General features: G+C 37.8%; 1 pseudogene; it reads right to left on the bottom strand.

The window, feature by feature from the left end:
- The window catches only part of LOC104855662, a 170,789-nt pseudogene that overhangs the window by 37,964 nt on the left and 105,402 nt on the right, over positions 1 to 27,423 (bottom strand).

Below are 27,423 nucleotides of genomic sequence, written 5' to 3'. Positions count from 1 at the left end.
TATTGTTTTCCATGATGGAAGTACTAATTTACATTTCTCCGTTGGTTTCTAAGGGTTCCATTTTCTCCATATCCTTGCCAACAATTTTTATCTCTTGTCTTTATTATAATAATCATCCTAACAGGTATAAGGTAAAATCTCATTTTGATTTTGATTTGCATCTCCCAGTGGTTAGTGACTGATCATTTCCACGTGTACTGGTTGCCCATTTGTATGTAAAACCAATCTTTTATGTGATTCCTAAGATATTACCTCCTCTCCTATCCTAGGCACAGCTCAAAGCCCCAAGTATAGGCCCCGACCCAAGTCCAGCAATCTACAGTATATTCAGCAATATCAGATAAAGCCAGGTACAAAAATAAGAAGAGGGCAATCGAATTCTTTTTCAGAATTTCCTCTAAAATAAAAGAAAAAGAGGAGGAAGCGGGAGGAAGAGAAGAGAGAAGAAAGGAGAGGAGAGGAGTTGAAGCTGAAAGGGTACCTAGAGAGAGAGTCCATAAGGAAGAATCAGAACTATAATAAAGAAGATAGAAAAGAAGCCTTGATAGGTCATCCAAACTAAAATGATAAGGAAGCAGAAACAATGAGTAAAAACATAAACTAGGAACTATACAAAAGATAATCTGAGCAGAGGAAAAAAAAATAAGCCAGTCAGTAGGAAAAGAGAATGGAGGTGAGTCATGTTAATGGCAGAAAAACTAAAGTGAAATCTCAAGTCCTGCTGCTGAGGTCTGTGAAGAATCCATGGAGCCAAGTAAAATTCCCATGAGATCCCACTGCACTCTGCTTTGTGATCTTTGATTCCTGACTCCCCTGAAACCTCTTTACATTATTCTTTGACTATCTTTTGCCACCTGTTTATTTCAGATAATGTGGAAGTGTCTCAATTTGTTGTAAACAAAAGAACTGAATAAAAAAAGAGCTCAAATCTTGTCTGACTTTTGAGATGCCCATTCTCTGGCCCCTTCATGCCTGTCTAGTCCTCCACAACTCAACAAAAACATTCCATATGGAACTTGCTAGATGGTCACAGCCTTCCCTCCATAAATACATATACTGCAGTCAGTCCTGTCTCAGTACCCTTGCTGGCCTTTCTTTCTCAAATGTCCTTATTTTTCTTCATCCAATTGCATTCTGGTTATCCTTCAAGGATTTTCTGGATCCTTAAATGATTTTCCTGGTCTTGATACTCCACATTACTTCTCCTTGCTTTTTCTGTCTATTCCCTGTAATCTGAATCACACTACCTAGCAGCCCATTTTATGCTGTTCTGTCTTCCTCTATTTTTCTGTGCACCAGGATTTTTTATTCCTCAACTGGCTCTTGAACTCATGAGGAACAGGAATGTATTTCATATTAACTTCAAGTACACACTTGTTTCATGAACATAGAGGATAAGTATTTTCTGTTTGAATGTCATCTGCATGAGGTATTAGAAATCAAAGAGGCATATCACAGAACCTCACTGATGCAAAACAATCATTAATTAGGAAACTGCACTAATGAAGCCACCCTGAGAGTGTAGTAGTTGAGGCAATATCCCAAGAGAAAGGATCAGTTCAAGGAGAAGCTACCCTCAGGCCCGTGGCCCTTGTGAAAGAACTATACTTTTTATGCCTCCAGCAAGGGAGAGAAAATAAGAAAGACCTGAACCCTGGAAATGTCACCTAAGTTCTTGATATCATGAGAGATCTCTTAACCCACCCTACAGAAAACATGTGATCCTGACCCTATTCCTATTCGGGAATACATAAGACAAGGAAGTGTCAATCTTTCTCTCCTTTCATCCATACAGCACAGGTTCTGTCATGCCTCACTCTAGAGAAATGGTCTTTCCGGCCCTCACTTCTGAGGACAGCTGCATTTTTAGAAAAAAAACCCAAGTCACCTTGGAGAAGAGCCACATTAAGATATAGGATTTTAAGTATCATGGATGCCAAACAATCCAGAAACCAAGAACTTCTCAAATTATAGCATTCTGATGAAAGAAGAAAGTCTGGCTCTTCTGAGTGCCATTTCCAAAATTGATAAGGGATCCATATATCAGCAGTGCTATTATGACACTCCATTATGAGTCATAACATTTCTATTCAACACCCACTCCCTGAGCCCAGGGTATTATTTATTCCAAGGGTTTGGTAAGAGGTCTCAGCTAAGTACAGGATAATCTGCTTCTGGAAACCATGATTAAGAAAAGGGCAAGTTTCTTGTCATCCTCAGAAACTGATATGCAAAAAATAAATCTGACTAAGAACATGTGGGTGGGAAGGTACATGGAAAAGTGGATTTAAGGAAAACTTCTCCCGTGTTACCTACTCAGAATCTATTGCTATGCTGTGTCTTTATTTCTTGCTTTCCTGTTTTTGCTTACAGCAGATAAAATCTGGATAGCAATGATCTTAATCTTCTTTGTCAGCCTTCCAAGTTTATAGGCGGGAGGAAGAGGGCAGGAATTGTTTCTGTCTTCAGGCAGGAAACCAAAGTTCAAGAAAATGGGTTCCAACAGCAGATGAAAATACAGATGTTCCCCAGAGGCTGTTGTGCACATATCTGGAACACTTTGATATCTGGAACAGGGATATTAGTGAGGAGTGTAATTGAATGTCCAGGCATGCTCCCTGGCATGAATCTGGAAGATGGCTATTACAGATGTTTACAGATTTAAAGGGGATATTTCCTTTACCTAGCTAGCACAGGGCTTAGTCATTATTCTTTCCTGGAGTCCTTTTAAAAACACAAAACCTCACAGGAGAGATTAAATACAGTCACTAACATTTTAGTGTGAATTAATCTGTCAAATTCTTTCACTATGTGGATATGGAGAGAGAGAGAGAGAGAGAGAGAGAGAGAGAGAAAGTCATGCTCTGTTACCTCCTAAAATGGATTCATAATCATGTCTGCTAACTAATGAAAATCAAAAACCTTATTTTCAGGCAGTTTCCTCTGTTTCTGGTCAACAGAACAATAGCTGTTGAATACACATGGTGGGGGATGATAGAGGAAGTTCAATTGAGAAGTCCTCACAGCGCTACCTCCTTCCCCTCTAACATCCGCTACCACAAGCTTTTACCAAAATTATCTGAGCTACTGTATCTTTACTTCTATTTCCTCATCCTAGAATGCTGACTTCCTGCTTATCACCTCAGTACTAGCTGTTCCCTGTATTTAAAATGGTATTCCCCTTGTTCTTTCCATAAATCATATATGCCCTTCTCAAATAGGCTGTTCTTATCTTGCACATACCCACCATAGCACATTGCCAATTTTTTCTTTGTAATATTTGTCAATACCTGGTTTCATCTGATAATTTTTGTTTGCTTGATTTTTAATCTCTCTCTCTCTCTCTCTCTCTCTCTCTCTCTCTCTCAACCTCCAACTAGAATTTCATGAGAGCAAGAACCACATGTGTTTTACATACAGATGGCTCTACGAAATGTTCAGTTCATAAAAATCACTTGGTACTTATTTGTTGAATAAATGAATGGTTAGGTAGACTGTGTTCCTATTTTTCACCAAAATCATATCTATATTCTTTGATTATATATTCAAAAAACATTGCTGAAGGGCTGAGGCTGACACAGGGTGAGCACTGGACAAATCCAGTACTGTGATATGACATCACTGTATTTGCATTCTTCATTCAGTGCCAATACTGAATGGAGTACTGATGTAGTACTCCTTTTGCCATCACATGTTGCAGTTGAGGCTCAGTGATATAGTACTTGCCTGGTATGTTTGAGGTACTGGGTTCAAGCCCTGCAGCACAATAACAATAATAACAATAAATTTAATGAATAGAAACATATTACTCAAGATAGCTATCCCTAATAATACTCACCACTAAATCCCTTATTCAGTAAAAGAGAAGCACCCTGATGACTCTTCATACCATGCCCCTATCATAATACTCTCTACCTGGATATGACCACCGAAGAAGCAGAGCAAGAGTTTATTCTATTTCATTTTCCACAGCGTTGACCACAGCACCTGGCAGGAAATGGAGTACTACATCACAGTACAGTACCAAATCAATGATGTAAATATAATAACACCCTATCACAGTACTGGTTTTAGCCAGTACTCACACCTCGTTCATAACTTTACTGTGCTGGATTATACTCTTCCAGTGCTAATCACATGGACAGAAAGACCTACAGCACAAAGTCAAGATCCCAAAAGCCAGTAATATGCCAAAATAGGGGTCTCAACTAGGCAATAGGCTAGGACCTGGGCAGGCAGGTTGTCAGCGATCAAGAAGCATTAGTCAACCAAGACCAATGAAGAACAATGGAACAGAAAGCAGACAAGAGAATGAAATAACTTCAGGATGTTTTAAAGGGCAAATAAAACCAGTACTCTAGCTGGACATGGTGGTATATTCTTGTAATCCCAGCACTCTAGAAGCTTGAGGCTGGAGGACACAAGTTCAAGCCTAGTCTGGGCAACTTAGCAAAAACCTGTCCCAAAATAAAATATTTAAAAAAAAAGATCTGGGAATATAGCACAGTGTAAAGGCCCTGGGTTCAATCCCCAGTGCAATACAATAATAAAAAACTGGCACCTTAAGGCAGGGAAAAGCATTCGGGAACCATAAGAACATGTATAACAAAGGACAGGGAAAGGCCTCAGGTCCAACAGTACTGTATATGTGTTCAGAATCCTGAAGACCTACAGAAACAAAACAGTCAGAATAAAGTGAGAAAAGGGCAAACTGGAAGTGCCACACTCAAGAAGACCATAGTTCATAGACCAATCCCTGCTCAGGATGTTTCTTACATGCTTCTTGTGACAAAAGCATCCTGTAAAAGAATGCAAGTAAGTGAATGAGCCTAATTTGAGTAGAAAGTAGAATGGTCAACATGAAAAATACTAAGGCAAATCCTGTAAATATTTTTATTGGAAACCACCTAAACTCTGAGTCTAGACAAGGGAAATGTTCATCAGAGGTTTTCACTATGTAGAAACCATAGCTACTATCAGTCAAAGGTGACTGAGCACCAAAAAAGAACTAGGCCTTGTAGGGGACTCGTTTTCAGCCTTAGTAACCTCACCCACTTCTACATAGACTATGCAGGCAAAGACTTGAACCACAGCCCATGTCTTGAGCGAATGCCTTATGATCCTCCTGGAACATGAAGGATAGGAGCCCTATACTGCCATGAGGCCAGCTCCCACTTCCTCCCTATCTCTCCTTGGAGACTATCATAACAACATTTCTCATTACTTCTGGGTTTTGGTGAAGTATGGAGTTTTCTGCTATGCCTCCTCAGAAAATAAAACTGCTTTGATATACAACATAAATGTGAATTTAAATTTATAAAATATAAATACATTTGATAAATATAAACTTACAAAAATATATATGCTGCAGAACATAAAACTGCAGAACATAAAACTGCTTCGCAGCAGCCTGGAATAAGCTCCTTAGCAACGCGCCATTGCACAACTCACATTGCACTCATCCAGCCCCTTTCACATCCATTTCATCCTTTTTCTTATATGTACAAGGACCACAGGGAGCTGGCACTTCAGGCTCATTCTTCTTTCCACTATCTAGGTAAGTTACACCATCTAAACCTAGAAGTGGCTCACTGCAACTTTATAGTGAATCAGGCCCTGGACTTGTCCCTGGCCTCACCTTGTGTTTTGTGTGAGACTGGCAGGCCATGAGCAGAAAGAAAGGCGACTTTCTCATTTGTACCACAATGAGTTATAAAAAATGTCCCCGTTGAGCAGTCAGGGTTAAAATATTCAGATACATATCAATCCCCTCTGAAGAAACCCTACTATAGTCCAAACCCACTTCTGCAACCTAGACTAGCCAGCTCCCTGCTGACACTCAAGATTCTTTGAAGCTATTGACCATTTGCTAGAGGGGGAAACATCCTCCCAGCAATGTGATCACACAGGATCCTCAGCCACTGTTCTTACAGAATCACTAGAGTTCATTTTGATAACTCTGTCACTTCAGGCAAGTCATCACTTGTCTCAATCCATGAGGACATAGCCTATTTGCAGATTTCTGGAAATGATCCACCATGTCCAACACCAACTACAACACTGTTTACTCTACCGGGAGATTCTTTAATTTCCACGATTCTCACATTGTGGTGGCTCCCCAAAGTCTTTTCATGGGGCTTTGTAAGTAGCACCCTAGAGCAAGGAGGCCAATACTAAACATTCACAGAGTAGTTAACACATACAGGACAGCCCTTCTCCTCTGGGAACTTATATTCCAAGAAGAAAGTAAAATTTAGGCACAAAAAACAAGCATTAAACTATATAGTATATGGTGCTACATAATAAAAAGCTGCAAACCAACTGTATAGAAGTGAAGGAGAGGAGGAGTATTGATTTTCAAACATGGCACCTGAACTAGACCTAGAAAAACAAATAAATAAAATTTCAATAATCCAAGAATGGAAGATAATTGAGCAAACAGGAATAAACAAAAAAGAAAACTAAGAAGACTCTGGAATATAGATAATTCTGGGAATGAAAGAGGTTTTTAAAAATTCTAATTATTTCCTCCAGGATAATTTGAGATGACCTTTGCATCTATCAAATATGGACAAAATACTACAAGCAAAAAAATGAGAACAAGAAAAACCTTTAGAATTCAAAATATAAATGCAAAAATAAGAGGGAATGGATAGTGAGTAAAAGTAAAGATAACCAACTTCATTAGAAATATTGAACAATGAATGTGAGGAGAGTGAAAAGTGAACAGGCAGGCAGTTAGTAGAACAGTACAACAATAAAATTAGTAGCACCTATAGATTACTTTGCTCCAACAAAGTACTAGTTGCTTTACATATGGTACCTCATTTAATCCTCACAAAATATTACAAGGTAAGTACTCTTCAAGATCTATTGCACTGAATGGTGACTATAATAAAGTGTTGTATATTTTCAAATTCCTGAAAGACTAGACTAGATTTTAAATGTTTTCTCCACAAAAATGAGAAATGTATGAAATGATGGACTTGTTAATTAGTGTGATTTAATCACTCCAAAATGCAAGCACATTAGAACACCACACTGCCCGGTAAATATGTAAAATATAATTGTTATTTGCCAATTAAAATACAATAGGAAATGATTTTTTACAAAGAACCTGAGGCTGAGAGAGACAAAGAACCTTGCTCTGGTTTCAGACAGGTAGCAGGTGGCTAAGGCAAACTAGTTTCCTTAACAATCTCACTTGCAGTAAAACAAAGGAGAAGCAGCAAGTACAGGAAGAAGTTCAAGGTGTTTGACTGAAGGTGTCAGACTGAAAGCTCACATGTAGAACATGGTCCTCTGGGAGTTAGGAAGGGAATAAATGCTCAGGAATAAGTCAGAAAGGGGCAAGCTCATGGAAATTTAGCCTTCAAAAGAATGAAGGGCCTTTCTTTGCCCAAGACTAGGAACATCGCCATAAAAGAGGCCCAGGGATGTTGAGACCCTGAAGCGATAGCTGACCTGCATCAGATCCAGGAGAACCTTGAAACTAAATCCAGGTCTACCTCCAAGTGCAGGCTGTTTATGTCTTATGACTCACTGCCCAAGACAAGGCCAGCTCCTGGCCAGCAGCCACTAAGGGTTCTGCAGTAGGGCACTTATCCACACTGACAGTCACATTGCGACCACCTCTACCAGTCCCCAGGAAGTGACTTCGTGTCATTAAACCATCTTCTTCACTCAGCCAACTAGAGGGCAAAAAGGATGAAAACAAACCAAGAAGAGGATCTTGCTAAGTCACTCTGCAAAATGTTCTCTAAATATTTCTGAGCTGGCTGCCTGTAAAGGGCAATGGAGGCACAAAACAACCTGACTCCCCTCCCCTTGAAAATGGTTCCAGAGTGGTAACTCAGAAAGTGTGAATTCCAAAAGCCCAAAGCAGGCAGCATTTTCAGAGGGCTAAGTTGATTTTTATCACCAGCCTAAGCCTGAATTTGCTCTACGCATCCTCCCTAATCCAGGATGTGATAAGAAACCAACATAACAAGAAGGCATCTTCCCTAGGAAAAGGTGAATTTCTCTGAGCGCAACAGACACAACTGGAAACTAATTACATGGCCCCTTCTGAAGCCTCCTAGTGAAAGTATATAATAAAAGAGGACTGAAAGAGGTGGTGTAACACAGCCGTAATGTGAATATTTTCTTTTTTTAATGGCACACCACATAGCTACCACATCTAGAAAATGGCAATTTCATCTAAAATCAGAGTGTCATTCTACAGCAATTAATAAAGACCTTTTTTTCTGGAGCTTTGGAAACTGGGACCCAAACGGCAGTATTTTCTTGTTAGACTTGACTAATAACACACAAAGGGTAGGACAAGAAGGATGGTCTGGAAAAAGAAAAGCACCTTTGTAAAGAAAAACAAGTATGTGGCCTTCAGGGAGCTAAGCACATGTTTAATTTTGTGTTTTAAACTTCTCAGCAGACTGCAGAGCTATAAAGGGAATCACTGAAAGTGAAGATAATGGCGACTTACCCAGAGCATCAGGCTGTTTTCTGCAAGACGGGGCGAGAAGTGAGAAAGCAAAATCTTTGCTTCAGTTACACAAACTCCCTCTCCTTTGCAGAGAAACTTGCTATCTGAAATGGAGCCAGATGCTATTGTAGGAGCCTCAGGAAAACTCTGGTACTTGTCAAATACTGACATCTACTGGTCGGTTCTGAGATGTAGTTCTAACTCTGCAAGAGATCTATTTGCAATCCCAGTCATATTTCCCCGGGCTATTTATCAATCATAAAGGACTTTTCTCCTTTGGAAAATACTAAATGACAATTTAAGTCTTATTTTGGTGAAATACATAGTTATTTAAATTATACTTCAATTTAAAAATTACAGAGATGTGAGAAAACAGGGTGTGAGAAAAAAAAAAAGCACATTATCTCTAATCAGAATTTCTTGGGTAAGTAATCATCTCTTCTATCCACAAACAGTGATTAGTTTAAAAGCATGACTAGTTATATCATCTTGTTATATATTCAACAACACTTTGATATGGGAAGAACAGGAAAATTCTATTTTACAGGAAAGGAGACAAAGGCATAGAAAAATCTAGCTAATAAAAATCCAAGGTCATAGAGCAAGTTAGAGGTAATGGTGGTTCCAGAACCAAGGTTTTCCCAATTTATAGGCCACAGCTTTTATCAATAAGGCACACTTCCCTCTGTGGAAAGAAATAAATTACCCTCAGCTGGAGCATGTAGAGAGAAAGGCAAATTGGGACACATAAACATACATACCTTTCCTTCTGCTCTGTACCATTAAAACCCTGACATTAACTAATGAGCAGAGGGAGAAAGCTGCTATATGGATGATAGCTGCACTCTATTTTAGTACATCAAGAAAGACTTGGCTAAAGCTAATGAGCGCACTGGGCATTATTAACCTTCCCCTCCAGCGTACCAGAGTCAGTCACCACAATGAAGGGCAGAACTTGATCTTTAAAAACACAGTAAACTGTCATTCACAGAGATTGAGGGCCAGTTACTTAATGCCCAGATGTATCTGCCTTCTTCGAGCCAGGGCATACAGTTACATGCCAATGATACTAACAAGTTTCCTAACTATCATCAAATTTAGAGGTACACAGGGAACCTTGGGACAGAGAAGCATACCTGAAGACAGAGTGAATGGATGATACATTTACTCAATTGTCTCTTCTGTGGGCAATTTACCAAAAGCATCAGAATTTTCAGTTGGGATCTTTCTTTCCAACAGAATTATCTGAGATCTTAAAAGAGACATCAAAAATGTGTATATGTACATATGCCTTAGTGCACCTTAAACAAAATTAGTGGCATATTAATGATATCGATTTTTCCAAGGCCCCATAAGTAGCTGGTGAGAGAGTCTAGCTAGATTCTAAATCCAGAAAGTCTGCCTTCAAAAGTCCCCATTTGTAACATTGTGCTTTACTGCCTCTCTTCAAGAAATTCTGAAGATTTAATCCATTATTTTTCCCTCTCAAAACCAATCTCCATACACAAGCTACTGAGAAAGAAATATTTTTGTGTTGCGTAAAGCAGTGTCTCCTTCCGTATAACAAATAATAACTCATTTGGAACAATTGGCTGTTGAAATATACTTTGGAAAATCTCATTTGGCCTGTCTGAAGAGGACCAGTACTCTCTTGCCCAATTTCTAAGCCACTGTGAAAAGACAGATGGAAGAATGGAGGAAACAACTCTGTGTGTGTGTGTGTGTGTGTGTGTGTGTGTGTGTGCGCGCTATAATGGTGTCCTAAACAGAATAAACGCTAAATAAGTATTTTGTTGTCACTGTTGGTGATGGTAGTGTCATTCTTGACACATACCTAATGCCTTTACCATGTCTCTGGCTAACCTAGAAAGACAAGAAAGACAATTAGATCATCAAAATGGAAAGAAGCTTATTTCATTTCTCTTAGGCTAGACAGATGTATTTTGCATCATTGTCATCAAAGGTATCACACCACCATTTCAGCCCTTGCAGGGACAACACTTTGCAAGAAGGGAGCACAGAATGCCGCCTGTTGTAATAATAATGGCTGGCGGTCCCTGTACATACTGTCACTATTGGGCAGCTTCTGTCACCCCCTACCCCTTCCTTAGAAGCTCTGTAGTGCTTACACCTCCATCCCATCCATCTCTGAAGTTTTAGACTATTAGAATGAGTAACTCCAGTCAGACAGAGATTTACAGTGGCATTCAGTAACCTCTCTTTCAAATCTCTGTGCTTCCGGGAATATTGCCGGATAGCACAGAATATTGGACTTTTAGGGTGTTGGAGCAGGAGACAGGGATCGGGAAGGAGGCAGAAATCTACCGTGAGAACAATTAGTACCTCTCATAAAAGGGAACAGGAGCTGGAAGCATCCCAGGCTACATACAGGGTAAATTATGACCAATGTGGCTGTTCCTGTAAGGTTACTAACGTAATCTATAATTCACCAAACCACACCAACCTACAGGTAAAAACAGAATATTCTTGGTTATGAACACAACTTCTCTGGTTTTCTACTTAAAGCTATCATTATGGTGTCTCTAGGTCCTCCATTTACTTATTGTAATGCCAAGGGCTGTCTCAAGTCTACTCATAAAGAAGCCTACTTCCTCTCCTTTATGAACTTCATAGGACTTCACTACCTATAGAAAACAGGTTACAGGCACCTCGACATTGTTTTCAGTGCCCATTATAAAAGAAGAGGTATTAATCCCTGTAGCAAAGATATCAATTTCCCCTTTTCCAAAACCCTCCAGGGCCACAGTGAATCACTGATGCTACCTTATGCTGCTCTTAAACCCAAATGGCACCAGATGCAAAATGCTGGGCCAATTACTGGAGGCCAGTTAGCATCTGAAGTTATGCCCTGTCCCTGGTGTCACTAATCTGCTAATGCTTTCCAAGTGCCAAAGTTGAGATCTGTTCCCCTAGAAACCCCATGTGACAAAGTTAGCTCTATTGGCTTAAAAACTGTACTGCCTTATCTCCTTCCAAAACCTCCCAGGGATATTCAGAGAAGCAACTGTTTTTCCTGCTGGCATTTTTATTTTTCTTTCAGTGTCCTTCTACATGAGAGTTAGCCACAAATCTCTGGGGAAATAGGCCAGTGGGTAAATCTGAATGATGGATAATAAGACTACACTTGTATTTGCACCAACCGTCTAACAATGAAGCCTCTATTATTGGACCTAGCATGTGTGTGGCTTTCCAGAAGACTCTCTCATAGCCTGTGGGAAAGGAGGATGGAAAGCCTCTGTCCAGTGTGCCCAAAGATATCAGATTCCTAATAGGAACTCTAGCTTAGGCTCTTGCTAGTCTGCCTTCTATAAGAGATTTTACACCCAGCACATCAATTTCACAAACACACCCAAAAGACAATGTGAAGATTCATTGGACTGGGCAGCAAACAACCAGAATTCAAATTCAAGTTCTATCATTTATCAGCCATGAGGGCCCTGGGCAGGCCATATCACCTCTATCTACTGGGATAATAATAACTTCTCTGGTGGCCTCCAGGTTTGTCCATTCAAGAAGTATGCATTAAGTATCCTTCCAAAAGACAAAAGACACAGTTCTGGTCTTTTGAGAGATAGAATAAACAGTGAGATAGATTTCACTAGCAAACAGTATAAGAACAAACTAATATTTTTAGAATATATTAGTTGAATTTCTTTTTCTAACTTCCTGGTTGTTCATCTTATTTCATCCCTCACAACCTTGTAAGATAAGCATAATTAAGCCCATTTTAGAAATGAGGAAAATAAAAGTTTAGTAAAGATCTTAGACTATTCAAGCCACACATCAAGGAAGTAGTAGATATGTCTGATGCCAGAATCTATGATTTTTTTCCACCAGACTATACTGCCTCATGTATACGAATAGCTATAATACTATGTAGAAAGTCATTCGCCTTATAAGGCATATATAAAGTACCATGAAATCAAACTAGATGCACATGAAAGTGTTTTATAAACAGTTAAGCTGACACAATTGTAAGGCATTTGTTATTGTCATTGGGGTAAGTGTTCTACAAAATATACTGGATGTAAAATTGCATCTGTAGGGCCAGGGATTTAGCTCCCCAGTGCCCAAAAAAATTGCATCTGTAAATAAGAGTTAATCAAGCCTTGTAGGAGAGAGAGAGAGAGAGAGAGAGAATTTAAAGTCAGCTGCAACAGATCATTGGAAAACAACTAGTGCCTCAAATTCAATCACTATTCTAAATACTCAAGCACCTGTATATGGGTATGGGTAATATACATGAACAGATCAAGAACCCCCAGGCTCAGTGATTTCCCCTAAGCAGAATGAAGATGAGTACAGCATGCTGGATGGGGCCCCTTAGATGATATACTAAGGTATGTGTGGACCACTGTGACCACTATGAGCAAGACCATGCACCACAAAAGGATGTGAGCAGCTGACTGTTGGACTGATTCAGAGGCTGTTTGTCATGAGTTTAAGGTCCAATAATCATGGGTTACATATATCAAGTAGTTACTATGCTCCAAGCATGGTGCTAAGCTTATTAGAATACATCTCAAGTCACCATATTATGATGATGCCAGTTTTATTTATGTAATTTAAGAGCATGAATTTTGAAGTACAACTGGCCGCTGTCTGTTCCACCCTTGGACAAGTTAATTAATCTCCTGAGACATGGTTTCCTAATGTATAAAAATGGGATCATAAGGCCTACCTCATAGAGTTGTCATGAGGATGAAACAAGTTAATAACTTCCACCTAATAAAGCCATTATTACTCTAATTATCCCCCAAAATAGTCAATAAATTATAAACAGCCTCACTGTTAGGTTTTTCTGTTGAAAAATCCAGCAGAGGCTATTCTTTCAACTTCTAGGAAATAGTACTAGAGTGTCCATTTTACGCATTTTGGTTACCTAATGCACAACAATTTACTCCAAAATTTATCAGCTTGTAACAACACACATTTTTTTACATGGAATCGAACTCAGGATCTTGCACTTGCAAGGCAGGTGGCAGCACCACTGAGCTAAATCCCCGGCCCATAACAACACACATTTGTTATCTCACATTTTTGTGGGTCAGGAATGTTGGTGTAGCTAACTGGGTCCTCTGTTTTAGGGTCTCTTGCAGGCTATAATTAAGGTGTTGGCCAGGGATAGGATCTCATCTTAAGGCTTGATGGAGGGATGACCCATTTCCAAGTTTGCTTTTATGTGGTTATTGAGAAGATTCAGGCCCTCATGGGATGTCAAACCAATATTTTTCTCTGACTATTCAATGGAGGCCACCCTCATTTCTTGCCCAAAATTGGGCCTCTCCTACCTGGTATTTTGTTTCATTAAAGCAAGCAAGAGAGGTAGCAAGATAGAACAGTCTTATAGGCTAAAGACAGAAATGATGGCACAACACTTTTGCTGTCATTCTATTCCTTAGAAAGAAGTCCTTCATTTCAGTTTACATTCAAGGCCATGAAAACTAGGAGAAAGGACACACTGAAGGCAATCTTCAGAGTCTTCCTACCACACTGGAAAAGTCAATAAATTCAAGAATCAGAGAGAGACTTCTATATTTGAAGAGATAGATATGCTTGTCCTCATTTGAACATTATACAATGTATAAATGTAGAGGAATATTACATGCTAACCCACAAATATATATTTTTCTGTGTCATTTAAAAAATAAAAAGGAACTATCTAAAGGGCTTTGGGGTATACAATAATATTTAATGTTTACTGTGAAAATAAGTGCAGGCTATTAGGAGTATAATTAAAAGGAAATATTCCTATGTGTTTTGGAATTTTTGTTTGCCTCAGTGATAATAAAGAATTCTTTCCTTTTATCAATGTTTAGTTTTTCTGAGTTAATTTTATAATAATAAAGTTTTAATCAATGATCATATGCATTTTACAACTGAGGAAACTGTGGCTCAGAAACGACAAATATTTTCTCTGTGTACCAAAGAACAAAGTTGCATTGAAATCCAATTCTGTCCAATTCCAAAATCGCTGCTTTTTCTACCACACCAGGTCGCCCCACTTCACATTTAGCAAATTAGTTTTGTTCTTTAGTTTTGTTCAACCCTACTTTTTTTCCAATACTTTACTTTTGACTAAGGTAATATAGATCCTGACTTTACTGCCCATGCACATAATCCTTGCCATGAACTTTATCCTCTCCCAAACCAGCAGCTTATCTTAAACTTTAATACTAATTATTTGTAACTAATAGCAAAGCATCATTCTTCAGTAAATGAGTGATATGTTGTTTGTTTTCCTGGATTCATCATGTGCTATTTTGTCAATGCTTTTCTGAAAGTAGATATACTACTCAGGATTTATTTTTTTATACCATGTTTTTCCATACCAGCCATCTCGGCCAATATACAGGAAGGCAAACTTTTGGCATGATTCAAAATTTGTACTCATTAAGAATTCAGAGAATCATCATACTGAAGGGCAAAAGTAAAGAATAAAAGGAGTTATCATAGCAAAGGAGTAACCCACATTCCATTGTAAGGATGTTTCTTAAATGAAACCAAAAGAAATTGTGTGGGCACACATACAATCGTCATAGAGCGTTCAGTGCATACAGAGTAGGCACTAAGCTTATTAGATACTGAGTCAGGTACAACACTTCCTAAGAGAATGGAGATCCCTCCACTCAGAAAGTAATGTCACATAGAATATATTCAAATTAGCATGAGCCTCTCAAAGCAGACACTGCCAGATGGAGTCACTCACTTCCTATCGAGATTAACTTTGACACTATAGAATGAATTATTTACTTCATCAAGTTTTTTCGTGGGTATATAAAAAATTAAATCCATCCTGTTTTCAGCTATGGTTTGGGCAGTGGGCTTTTTTGGATCTTGGAGATGGTGGTATTTGCCAAAACAGTATTTCTATGTGGAACTGGAAGCATCAGTATGTATGATATGCTTCTACTTATGTTTTAAGTGTTTATATGGACATACATTATCGTATATGCTCATATTTCTAGAAAGGCATGTTAAAAATAGTAGTTACCTCTAAGGAGGGATATTAGAACATTAAGAAACTGCAGAACTGGAATAAGTGGAAGAGAGAGACTCACATTTCAGGGCATAATCTCTTGTATAATTTGACCTTGTTACCAAATTTATGTACCATTTTTAACTTAGAATTTACTTAAAATAATGTTTAAAGATTCAAGAAATAAACCAAGAGTTCTTAACTAAGACACACATTAGAATTTCTTATAAAGATTTTGTCAAAATATACATAAGGGAAGTTTAACCTTAATAGCTGAGGCTCTGGAATCAGATTACATGGGATTGGGTATTTCTAAAACTAGATAAGACTGAAGTACCTTTTTTTTTTTAACCTTTCTATGCCTCTGTCACCTCCCCCTTAGTGACTCTGTTGTAAAAACTGCTTTACTAAGAACTGAGTTGAAAGGAAGAGGCCTTGTCAAGGGCTGGCTCTTTTTATGACTTGATTCAACTATAAGAATAGGAGTAAACAATCACATTGTGCCTATGGATTCAAAATTAACAAGCAGTAATAAATGAGACTTGCTTTCCTGAGGCCTCAGTTGCTCTCACCAATAATTTCTATTGCTTCTACTTTGTTTCAAAATATGTCCTATTTATAGCTGAAATAGGAAAAGTTGTCTTTCCAGGCTTGGGTTTTTGGTAGTAATGAATAGTTGTACGATACTACCGGCTCTTTATTTTGGGGGACTCAAAACACCTCCTTGGCTTTCTGTTGTTAGAGCAGAATGAATGGGCTGAGAATTGAGCAAACTTGCACAGAGCAGGCAGGGAAACTCCTAGGTGTTTGGTTTCCTTTTTCTGACTGTCATTCATGCTCAAAATCTAGATGGCTAAAGTTGATCCACCTGCAATACTATTCTAAACGAGCTTTCATTCCTCTTACCATTCTAGAGCACATCAAGTATTTTCCTCTGAGCATGAAGAGGAGAAAAACTAATTAGGAGGAAGCACTGATGAGTATTTCCAGAATTTAAAACATAATAGTCTGTTATCAATGAAAACTAGTCTCATTAAGGAATTTGTTTTCCAACTTATACGGAGAAGACAGCTGTTGCTGATAGGCAAATGGACATGTTCCTGAACCTAGAACAGCACAAATTTCCAGAGCTACCATCCTGAATCCTGAAGAGCAGCTTACAAGATATGATTGTTACTCCAGTTTACAATTCTCTTGTTATCATTTACTCCATTAAGTGTCACTACTGAAGTACAGGGTGTTTACCCTGAAGTAGGTAGAATAGAGTGACTTGTGGAAATAGAGAAGTTGATCACAGCAAAAACATGTATCAGTATGTTCCCATTTAAGGCTGAGGAGACATTTAAGAAGCTACTGCAAAAAGGAAATTTCCTAGATCCTTTCTCAAATCTTTTGAATCCAAGTCTCCAAAGATTGGTAACAGATTGTATATCTGTATTTTATACCTTGTATTTATTTTGCATTTGATATATGTGTTAGGCACTATGTTAAACATTTTTATACGCATCATCGCATCTCATTTTCACAACCACCCGCAATAGATTTAAATAATACTATTACCACCATTTACAAAGGCCCAGGGCTGTTTTCACTATACTTCTTGTTAAGCATTTTTTTCACTATACTTCTTTGATTCTTTTGCAAACAAATGCTCCTCTGGATGGCTCAAAATGTTATTTATTTTCTCTCAAGATTACCAATTTTATGGTGCTTCTTCCTTGGTGAAAATAAAAGCCTGTTCTCAGCTGAAAAGCAGATAGAATCCAGGCCCACATTCCTGCCTGCCCTTACTGCTCAATGAGCTATCAGTATAACACTGTGTGACTGCCTGGAAACTTGTATCTGGAAAAAATTCTCCCTTTCAATATGCAAATCATTCAGTGAGTGATTGCAGGGGCCATAAGACTGCCTTTCAAAGGCAAAAGACTTCTTGGTCTAAAATAGCAGTGCATGACAACTTTTACAATTTGTTAATTATAACAATAAGAGTAACAAATGTTTTTTGAATACTATGTTCCAGGCACTGTACTACACACGCTGAATTAATTATTTCACATAATATTCAGTATAAACCTATGGAAAAACATTTTATAGATGAAAAGATTGAGGCCCAGAAAGGCAAAATGACTTGCCAGAGAGCACCCAGCTATTAACTGACAGAATTGGTATCAAATACGTGTCAGTCTGACTAAAAAATTCATAAATGTAACCACTTAACACAAAAGAGAAATATAATTTAAGCTGTCTTTAATTGCATTAGTGTTTGTGGGGGTTTGTGGGATTTTTTTTGTTTGTTGTTATTTTAGTAGCAGTAGTAGTAGCTGTTGTTATATATGAAAGAGAGAGAGAAATAAAGAAAAGGGTTTTTCTAATTTACCAAGTTGTAGGAAGCAAATATTGTAAATTGGTTGGATTTTTAAGGAAAGACTTGTTTCTCAGAGATATCTGATGGTAGCTTTCTGGCCTGGCTGGCTGGTATGACAGATCGTAATTAAGTATGTTAGAACTGTTACCATTTTATGAAGTAGTATAGAGAAGTGAAGCCAGAGTCAGAAATACAAATATTCATGTTTCCCTAATATGTGGAATTAAAAAAAGATGACATGAAAGCAAAAAGAAGACTTATACAAGAGGAAGGGGATAGAAAAGAGGGCAGGAATGTACGGAATGGTGTTGAGGGACAGCTATGAACAAAATATGTGAAAATGCCAGTGAAACCTGATATTGTATAAAATTAATATGCACTAACAAAATGTATTTATTGAAGAAATCTAGTAAGTTGTTTTATCCATACTGACAGATTGATTATAGAATGTTTTTAAATGTAGGAAAAGAAAAGCACAGACTTGCCATCCCAATATCGCAGAAGATTCCAAGGACTGACTCGACCTGATTTTAAGACTTTCTAAAATCTACAGTAAACAAGACTGTGGTGTAACAGTAGACTCACAGTCCACAGTGTGGCAGCTCTTAGTGGTATAGCAAGATCAGGACAAGAAAAATTGAGAATTCACCGAGAGGTTGGAGGCAAGTGTACAGCTTTATTATGCTGGCAGGCTAATTGGAGATTTCTCCACAAAGTGATCAGCCTGGTGCTGGCAATCAACACAGTTTATAAGGGTCAAGGGAAGAGGGGTGGGAACACAGAAGCATTTATCATCAGTTTGTTGGTTGAGGAAGCTACATTTACTTTAAATGATTTGATAGAAAAGTACACTGGATACAGACACTTCCTGAGAACAAAAGGAAATGGAGGAGGACATGTGTTAGGTGTGGGAAGGGGTGTTAGGTATGAGCTGGGGATGGCTCTTTGTCAGCAAGGCCAGCTACTCGCAGGGAAAACCTTTTTTGCTCAGAAATCACTTTCCAGCTCAGTAGTACTGGGGAAAGAATAGATAACTAGATTACTGGAAGAGAATAGAGTCCAAAAAAAGTAGTATAGAGAAGAAGTTATTCCCTCCATAATGTGAGCAACTGCAAAGATTACTCAACACCCAATTCACTTCTCAGCAGTGGAATCCACTTTGTGTCATCCCCAAAGCACGTATTTCTACCTTGATAACATAGACAGCCAGGTCTTTTAGCCCAAGTGACTCCCTATAGATCAGCAATTATAAAATGCTGTGTCCTGTTCAAAGATTCTCCACACCTCCCCTCTCCTTTTCAGTAAATGTCTTGCAGATGTTCCCCAATATACACACTTAGTCCCAAGAAAGATAAAGCCTTCTTCCCCACCACCCTTGATAAAATTGTCCTCAGACGCCTTTGTCATTATATTGTCCCTGCTTTAGAGGGAAATGCAGCAGCCCTAAATCTATTTTGTTGCAGCCCATGACTCTTCACAGTGAGGAACCACAGTTATGGCCTCTTTTGAGAGGAAAGAAGCAAAGAGAGTTCTCAGGAGGGCAGAAACATTTCTCTTTCAAGCTGCTACTCCCATCCTTCAGGAGGCTGAGCTATATCACACCTAGGAAAGGGAGGTAGCAGTTCTATTCTGCATGAAGGAACTAAAATTCCCATCAAAATTGGGCAATGGAGAATTCATACCCCTTGTAACCACATGCTTAAGAATTCTCTCTATCTTGGTATGTCATTCTGCAATTTTTTTTCTCACCATTTTAGAATTTTCCTGTGTATCCCTACCATACATATACACTGGAACACATACATCTTCTGCCCCTGGTTTACACAATTAGTCTGACTTCCGATAATGCCAGTGTAACTACAAAGAAATACAGATATGAGTTTACATCTGCATACAGGATCAGTTGCATTTTGTGGAACTACCTACCTACACATACACATACACACACATACAAAGAGGCACACCTCACTTTTCACTAAAGAATGCTGAAAATTCAGCAAATATCAAAATTGTAGATGAGTGTCAAAACAAGATGAAGGTCAATTTAAATTCAAATTCAGATGATTTTCCTAAATCATCTTCACATGTACAAGCATTTATCACAATAAGTATAATTTTTCTTTTCAGGGGGAAGGGATTGAACTCAGGTCCCTGCGCTTGCAAGGCAGGCGGCGGAACCACTGAGCTAAATCCCCAGCTCTAATTTTTCTTGATAATGGGCACAAAAGCATATAAAACTTTGGGTGGATATATCTTGTAAAGCTTTAACAAATGGTAGTTATAATCATCATTCACTAAGCTAATGGGGATAACAATATGTACAATTTAAAGGATCCTGCAATAAACCATTTTTATAATGATTAATTCTTCCTTAATGTGAACATTTACATAAATGAAATGGAATGTATTTAGTATCAAGTCTTCTTTGGGAGTAAATCTACTTATATAAGACTTTGAAATTGCTCTTCATTTCTATTATGTCCAAAGATTATAAATTTTTAAAGCAGTAAGAGGTGTGGTATTGAAAGACAGCACTGAATAAAAAGGGCTTGAACGCCTTCTCTGTCATTACCTGGCTGTTTTCATTGCTCCAACTTCCTCATACATATTAAAAACTAGTTATAATACTATTTTACCTATTTAATATAGTTGTTGAAGAAGATAAAATGAAATAATATGTGAGGACAAAGCTTTATAAAGCATAACACAATGTGGTAGGCATAATTCTAAGATGACCTCCAAGATTCAGACTGCTGCTGTACACACCTTCCTCCAATTATTCAAGCCAACACAAACATAGGAGCTACTATAAAGGGATGTTTATAGATATAACTGAAGTTCAAAACTCAGTCGACTTTAAGATGGGAGTTTACCTGTCATATGAGCCTTTTAAAACTGAGATTTGATACAGAAAAAGGACTCAACACACTATTGCCAGCTTCAAAATGGTACTGGGGGGAGTGACAAAGAACATGGGTAACCTCTAAAAGTTGAAAACGATTCCCAACTGACACCCAGAGGGAAAATGAATACATCAGTCCTACAGTAACAAGGAACTGAATTCTACTAACAACTTGAATGATTTAGGAAGTATGGTTTCCCACATATTCTCCAGATGAGAACTTAAGTCTAGCTGACATCTTGATTTCAGCCTTGTGAGATTCTAAGCAGAGGAGTGAGGCAAGCCACACTGTACCCATACTTCTGAAAACTGTGAGCTAATAAATGAGTATTTTTATGCTGCTAAGTTTGTATTAATTTGCCTTGAAGCAATAAAAAAATACAAGTGACATACATCTCTCAAGTATTCTTTTCTACCAGCCAAAGACAGAGTTAAACACACTAAATTTGGAGTTAGAAGATCTGGAATTAAATCCTACACTTTCTATTGTCTGTGTAACTAGGTGCATCACTTAACCTCTCTAATCATCCTTTTCCTTATTTGTAGCACAAGGATAATTAGCCATACTTCGCAGGATTGTTGTGCGGATTAAGTAAGGCAACATGAAAACCTGCTGGCATCGTGCCTAGCATATAATGGGCACTCTAAATTTTTCAAAAGTATTCCATAAACTTACATATTAATTTATTGTGCCTATTATGTGTTAGGCATCATGCTATGTACTAGGAATACAAAGTCATTTAAAGCATACTCCATGCCCACAAAAAGTTTAGTATGTTATAAAGGAGATAGACAAGCAAATCAGCAATTTATATGCAGAATTATGGTAATTATAATAGAAGGACACAGATAGTATTCTGGAAGCAAAGGAAAGGAAAAGCTTGTTCAAGGACTGCTTCTCATAGGGGGTGATGCTTGACTTGCAGTATTGCTTTTTCTTTTTGTCCCCATTTAAGTTTATTGGTACATTTAAGGCAAACAATACAGTTACATTCATCATTGGGGTCTTGTATCTTTACATGACAGATCTTGGTTCTTATTTTTCCCCCAATCTCCTGCCCTCCCTTTAACAGATTCACCCTTCCCTATTTACAAAGATTTTGTTTCCATTTTTTTCCTTTTTTCATGTTTTCTTTTCCCTTATTTCCTTTCCCCTACCTTTCCCACACCCCCTTCTCCTGGAGCCATTTTCATCCTATTTCACACTATCGATTACACCATTTGAACCTTATTTACAGGTGTAGTTCACGCCAGAGAAACTATACAGTATTTACTCAAGTGTGTCCTACTTATTTCATTTGAGTATCGCCTCAATGTGCATCCATTTAACTACAAATTACGCTAATTTCTCATTCTTTATGGCTGAGTAGTACTCCATTTTATAGAAAAACCACATATTCTTTATTATCTCATTCTTTATGGCTGAGTAGTACTCCATTTTATAGAAAAACCACATATTCTTTATTGATTTGCAGTTTAAAGTGCTAGTTCTCCCATATATGAACAGGCAAAGTCTTCTTGAACAGAACTCCAGTAGCACAAGAAATAATAGCAAGAATCAAGAGATGGGATTCATGAAATTAAAAAGCTTCTACAAAGCAAATGAACAATCAACAGAGAGTTAAGAGACACCCTACAGAATGTGGAAAAATTTGCCAGCTACTTTTTTTGATGGAGGCCTAATATCTAGAATATATAAAGAACTCAAAAAAATTAACCCCCCCAAACAAATGACCCAATCAAGAAATGGTTAAATAAACTGAGTAGTATTTCTCAAAAAAAGTAAAATGGCCAATAAGTACACAAAAATGTGTTCAGCATCTTCAGATATTAGGGACATACAAATCAAAACAACTATGAGATTCCATCTTATCTTAGACTGGCTATCATCAAGAAGATAACAAATAGAAAATGCTGGTGAGGATGTGGAGGAAAAGGAACTTTTCTACCTTGTTGGTGGAAATGCAAACTAGTATAACCACTATGGAAATTCTACCAAAAAAACTAAAACTAGAGATTCCATTTGATCCAGCTATATCCCTCCTGGGTATATTTCTGAAAGAATTGAAGACATAATACTATAGTGATACATGCATAGTCCTGATAATAGCATTGCAATTCATTATAGCTAAGCTCTGAAAAGAACCTATATGGCCATCAACAGATGAATGGTAAGGAATATATAGAATTAAATCATGGCATTTGCAGGAAAATGGATGGAACTTTAAGTCCATAATGTTAAATAAGTCAGACACAGAAAGTTAAATATCATACATTTTCTCTTATATGAGAATCCTAAAATATAAGTAATTTAAAACAAAGGAAAGACGGTAAGTAACAAAAAGACAGACTTGTTAGAGATAAGAAAGGACTCTAGAGGGAAGTGGGAGAGTGGAGAGGTGGAGAAAAGGGACCCCAAATGATCAAGATATGCTAAATACATATACAAATCCACCAAAAATTGTAACTATAAAGTACTGCATATATACACTGAAAAAGTAAAGAGATTTAAAATATAGTTAAAATAAAATTTAGGGCTCATCTTCAAATGCTATTATATGAAAACAAGATTTTTCTTTGAGGACATTTATATGGATAACAATAATTATCACTTTCTAAAATTGCTTAAAATGTCAGGCATAAAATCATAGCATCTATTAAAACAGCTTTGCCTTTCATCTTTAATTATTAGAATTCTTATAATTATATTTAATAGCATCAAATTTGCCAAGATTTTGGTACTTTATTATTACACATACTATCATTTAATAGTATGTATTTTGGAGGTTGCTGTCTCATTTAAAAAAGCTCAAAATAACCATCTGCAAGAATTACAAATTATGTAGCTTCTACCTGAAAAAAATAAAGTGCTCGTTCTCCAACCTGGGTGCACAGTGACTTTACCCAGGGCGATTTAATAAATGCCTATTGCTGTCTGCCACACCAAAAGATTGTGCTTTGATTCATCTGGAGTAAGGCATGGGCAGGGAAAGCCCCTGTGAAGAAACAGAACCTCAGGGCATTATAGAAGAGAGATCCCCTCTACTGCTTCCCAAGATTTTATGTGGTTTCTTTGGCTGGGTCTAGGAAACAAAATGATACAAGAGCTGATTAACAAAAGAAAAACAAAGGTTTAATTAATTTTACATGTGTATGGGGGTCTTCATGAAAGTTATGTCTAAAGACATGACCAAAGCATTATGATTTTATGCATTTTAGACAAAGAACAATAAAGTCATGAAATATGACAGGATAACTGGATAGCAAGAATAGAGTAGTAATTTCTAGGGATGTTACTAAGATATATGTGGGGAGAAATGCAGAAGCCAATGGAAGATAAGGGCTTCATTTATTCAGATTCATTGCAGCCCTAATTACTAGTGTGTTATAATCAAGGCTATCTTCTGGCTTTATCATGTGAAGGGCATCCTCTCTCAAAGAATCTTTATGGCTTGCTGCATGTAGGAATAGACAGGCCAAATGCCTTTTTCTGTGGTTATAGTTACTCAAATGATTTCAGCTTCAAATAGTCAATATGCCATGTTGGCATGTTTTGAGATGATGCACCCTTAACTCCTTCAGTATGAAACTTCATCAATCAAGAAACTATAAAGCATTCCACATGACCAATATGAAGGGTATGTGTCAGCAAGTAGTGGTATATAATATTAAAGAGGAATCCGATCATCTAGGACCCTGTAGGATAAGGTGAGGAGTTTGAAATTTGTACAGAGGGCAATAAGGAGCCATGGAAAGAAAATAGAAATGAATTATCAGACATATTCACATTTCTAATATACCACTCTGGCTACAATGTGGAGGACAAATGATTGGAAAGATAGTAGCAACATAAGAATTTGGTAACTCAGTTGAAAGGTGTTCTAGTAAACCAGGTGAGAAATGAGGGCCATATGTAAGCCAATGTACTGGGAATGAAGATAGATTAAAAATATTAAATTAGAACTGAAAGGACTTTGAGATTAACCAAATATCAAAGACAAAATAATGGAGGCATATGTGTATCTGGATGTAGTAGTAGGAATACCCAGGTTGAAACTAGACTATACAGATATATCTAATAAACTAATGCAGCGAAGCATCAGTTTCCTGGGCATATAAAGTTAAGAAATGTTAGTTAACATTTCTGATATGACCTCATTTGTATATAAAGATAATGATCTGAAAAAAACTTGAGGCAATCCTAGGATGACTCCAAAGCTTCCAGGTTATGAAATTAAGTGGATGTACTTTAGTGAGAGCAGTAATCATGATACATTAACTCAAATGGATAAAGAAATCCCTAGCAGATCAGTAAAGCACAGTTCTAGGTGTGTCTATGGATGGTTGACATGTAGGACTGCAAACTAAGAAGAGAAGAATCACTCTAGTTGTAGTTAATAACAACCATTAGGCTTGTAGCCTCGGCAGAATAAAAAGAGAAAGAAGGAAGCATCTCCATCTTGAAAAGCTCAGTCTTCCTGGGCTGGTGTGCTCTTTGCTGCCTTCACTTTTGAACGTTGCCTCCAGGCCTCCATTTTCTTTAGCCTTCCAATCTAGATTTGCACCCATGAATTTCTGCTGAGTTTCCAGGCTTTCAACTTGGTGCTTCATCCTTGTGCTCTTGTGGACTGGTGCTGCATCTTTGGCCCTTCTTGTTCTGTGGCTTTCATCTTCTTGGGCTCTTCAATGTGAATAAAGCTGTAGTAAACACTCTTGTTTCTGATCATGTAAGCCTACCTAATAAATCCCTTTGCATAATTAGATACATATTTTCTATTGATTCTGTTCTTCTAGAGAACCCTAAGTACTACACCTAGAAATTGCTCCATCAATTAATAACAGAAACCTAAGACTAAACCCATGGAGGGTCAGGCATCACGAAGGTTGGAACTATAGCATTATTTGGGATCACAGATGGCTCTGGGCTTATATAATAGTATTCTTTCACTAACTTAACTCAGTTTTATTATTTATGTGTGACTCTTTTTGGCAAATGATTTCTTTGTGGAATCAAGGTAATAGTAAAATATTAACCATAGTAGTTCCCGTGCCATTATTTCTTGTTATCCTTGCCCCTTTTCAATTTCTTCTACAGAGAAGATGAACCATATGAGAAACAAAAGGATTTTATGTTAATAGGAATTCTTTGGTCCTGACTAGCCTGAGGCAACTTATTGGGGATGGCCATGGAAACTAACACATAGCTTTGAGGCTTAAAAGCAAAGTGGCTGTATATAACATCCTGGGCGGAGCCCAAAAAGGTGGCAGACCTTGCAAAGTTATTCCTCACCCACATAAGAAAAGATCATGACAAAAGAGTTATATGATGTAGCTATGCAAATGAGCTTGAGACAGCTTCATGGAACTTCTCCCAGAGAGTTATAAAAAACAGTCAGATGCTTCCTAGGTACCCTGAAAAGCAAAGAAAAGCTGAAAGAGACCGGAAATTCTAGAGACTTGGTGATCAGGACAAGAAGAACTCAGCAGATGGATACCAAAGTAGAAAGAGGAAACATCTCAAACATAAATGCCATCTGCAGCTGGGGTAGAGGAGATTGGCACTCTAAATTTACTAAGGAAACTGAATTGATTGAAATGGCTAAAAACACTACTGAATTTTTCCTGCCAAAATGCCAAATTAGAGCTGAAAACAGAGATAGGAACAAAATAAGTTACATTTTTAGCACATATAAGTGATGTGAACTAGTATTTATAACTACATTTGCTTCCATTTCATGTAGAAAGGAATCCAACTGTACCAGCTCATATTCGATGGTAGGCACTGGGGTCACTAGTAAGAAGATTGCTACCTTTAAAGATAAAGCACTCATCTCTGGTCCACTAAAGAGAAGCACACCTGATATTTATTAGTAAAGGTAGAATGACTGCTTTAAAAAGAAATCTTAGTGACTTAACATTAAATGGCTTAACTGGTTATTTCTCATTTGTGTCGTAGCCTAATATGGATTGTAGAGTTGAGGGGGATAAAAAGGTCATTTCAGCATGTGGCTCTGTCATCTGAGTCCTCTATTGTGTCCTTTTTGTCCAGTAGATGAAAGAAAGGAGCACGAGTGCAAGGTTATGAGTGAGTTTTTGATGTGGTAGGCTTAGAAGTGGTACTCGTCATTTTAGCTTTGATTTCACTGATAAAAACTGTAACATAGTCAGGGGAGTGAGATCTAATGGTGTGCTCAGGAAAAAGAAAACACAGATAATAGTGAGCCATAGTCATCTCAAGGAGGGAGGTGAGGATTGATGAAGGGCCAGACAAGGTGGTGGTGCCTGTTGTCATTTCTCCAAAGGTTCTGCACAATACTTTTCAATAAGTAGATAATAAATAACCAAAAGTTGTAGTAAAAAGAAGTTCCCTGGCCAGTGTAGTGGTGTATACCTGTAATCTCAGCACTCAGAAGACTGAGGCAGGAGGATAACCACAAGTTTAAGCCAGCTTGAGCTACATATGAGTTAAAGTCAGCCTGAAAAACATAGTGGAATCCTATACATAAAGGAGGAGGATGGGGAAAGAAGACAAGAAGGAAGAACAAGGAAAAAGGAAAAGGGAAGGGAAAGGGAAGAGGAAGAGAAGGGGAAGGGGAGGGGGAGAGGAAAGGAGGGGAAGGGAAGGGAAGAGAGAAGAGAAGAGAAGAGAAGAGAAGAGAAGAGAAGAGAAGAGA

Source organism: Fukomys damarensis, unplaced genomic scaffold (genome assembly GCF_012274545.1).
Source record: "Fukomys damarensis isolate Sample0158 unplaced genomic scaffold, DMR_v1.0_HiC HiC_scaffold_39, whole genome shotgun sequence".
In the NCBI taxonomy this organism is placed as follows: Eukaryota; Metazoa; Chordata; class Mammalia; order Rodentia; family Bathyergidae; genus Fukomys; species Fukomys damarensis.
The sequence above is the reverse complement of the archived record's forward strand: the minus strand, read 5'-3'. Positions and strand labels throughout refer to the sequence as shown.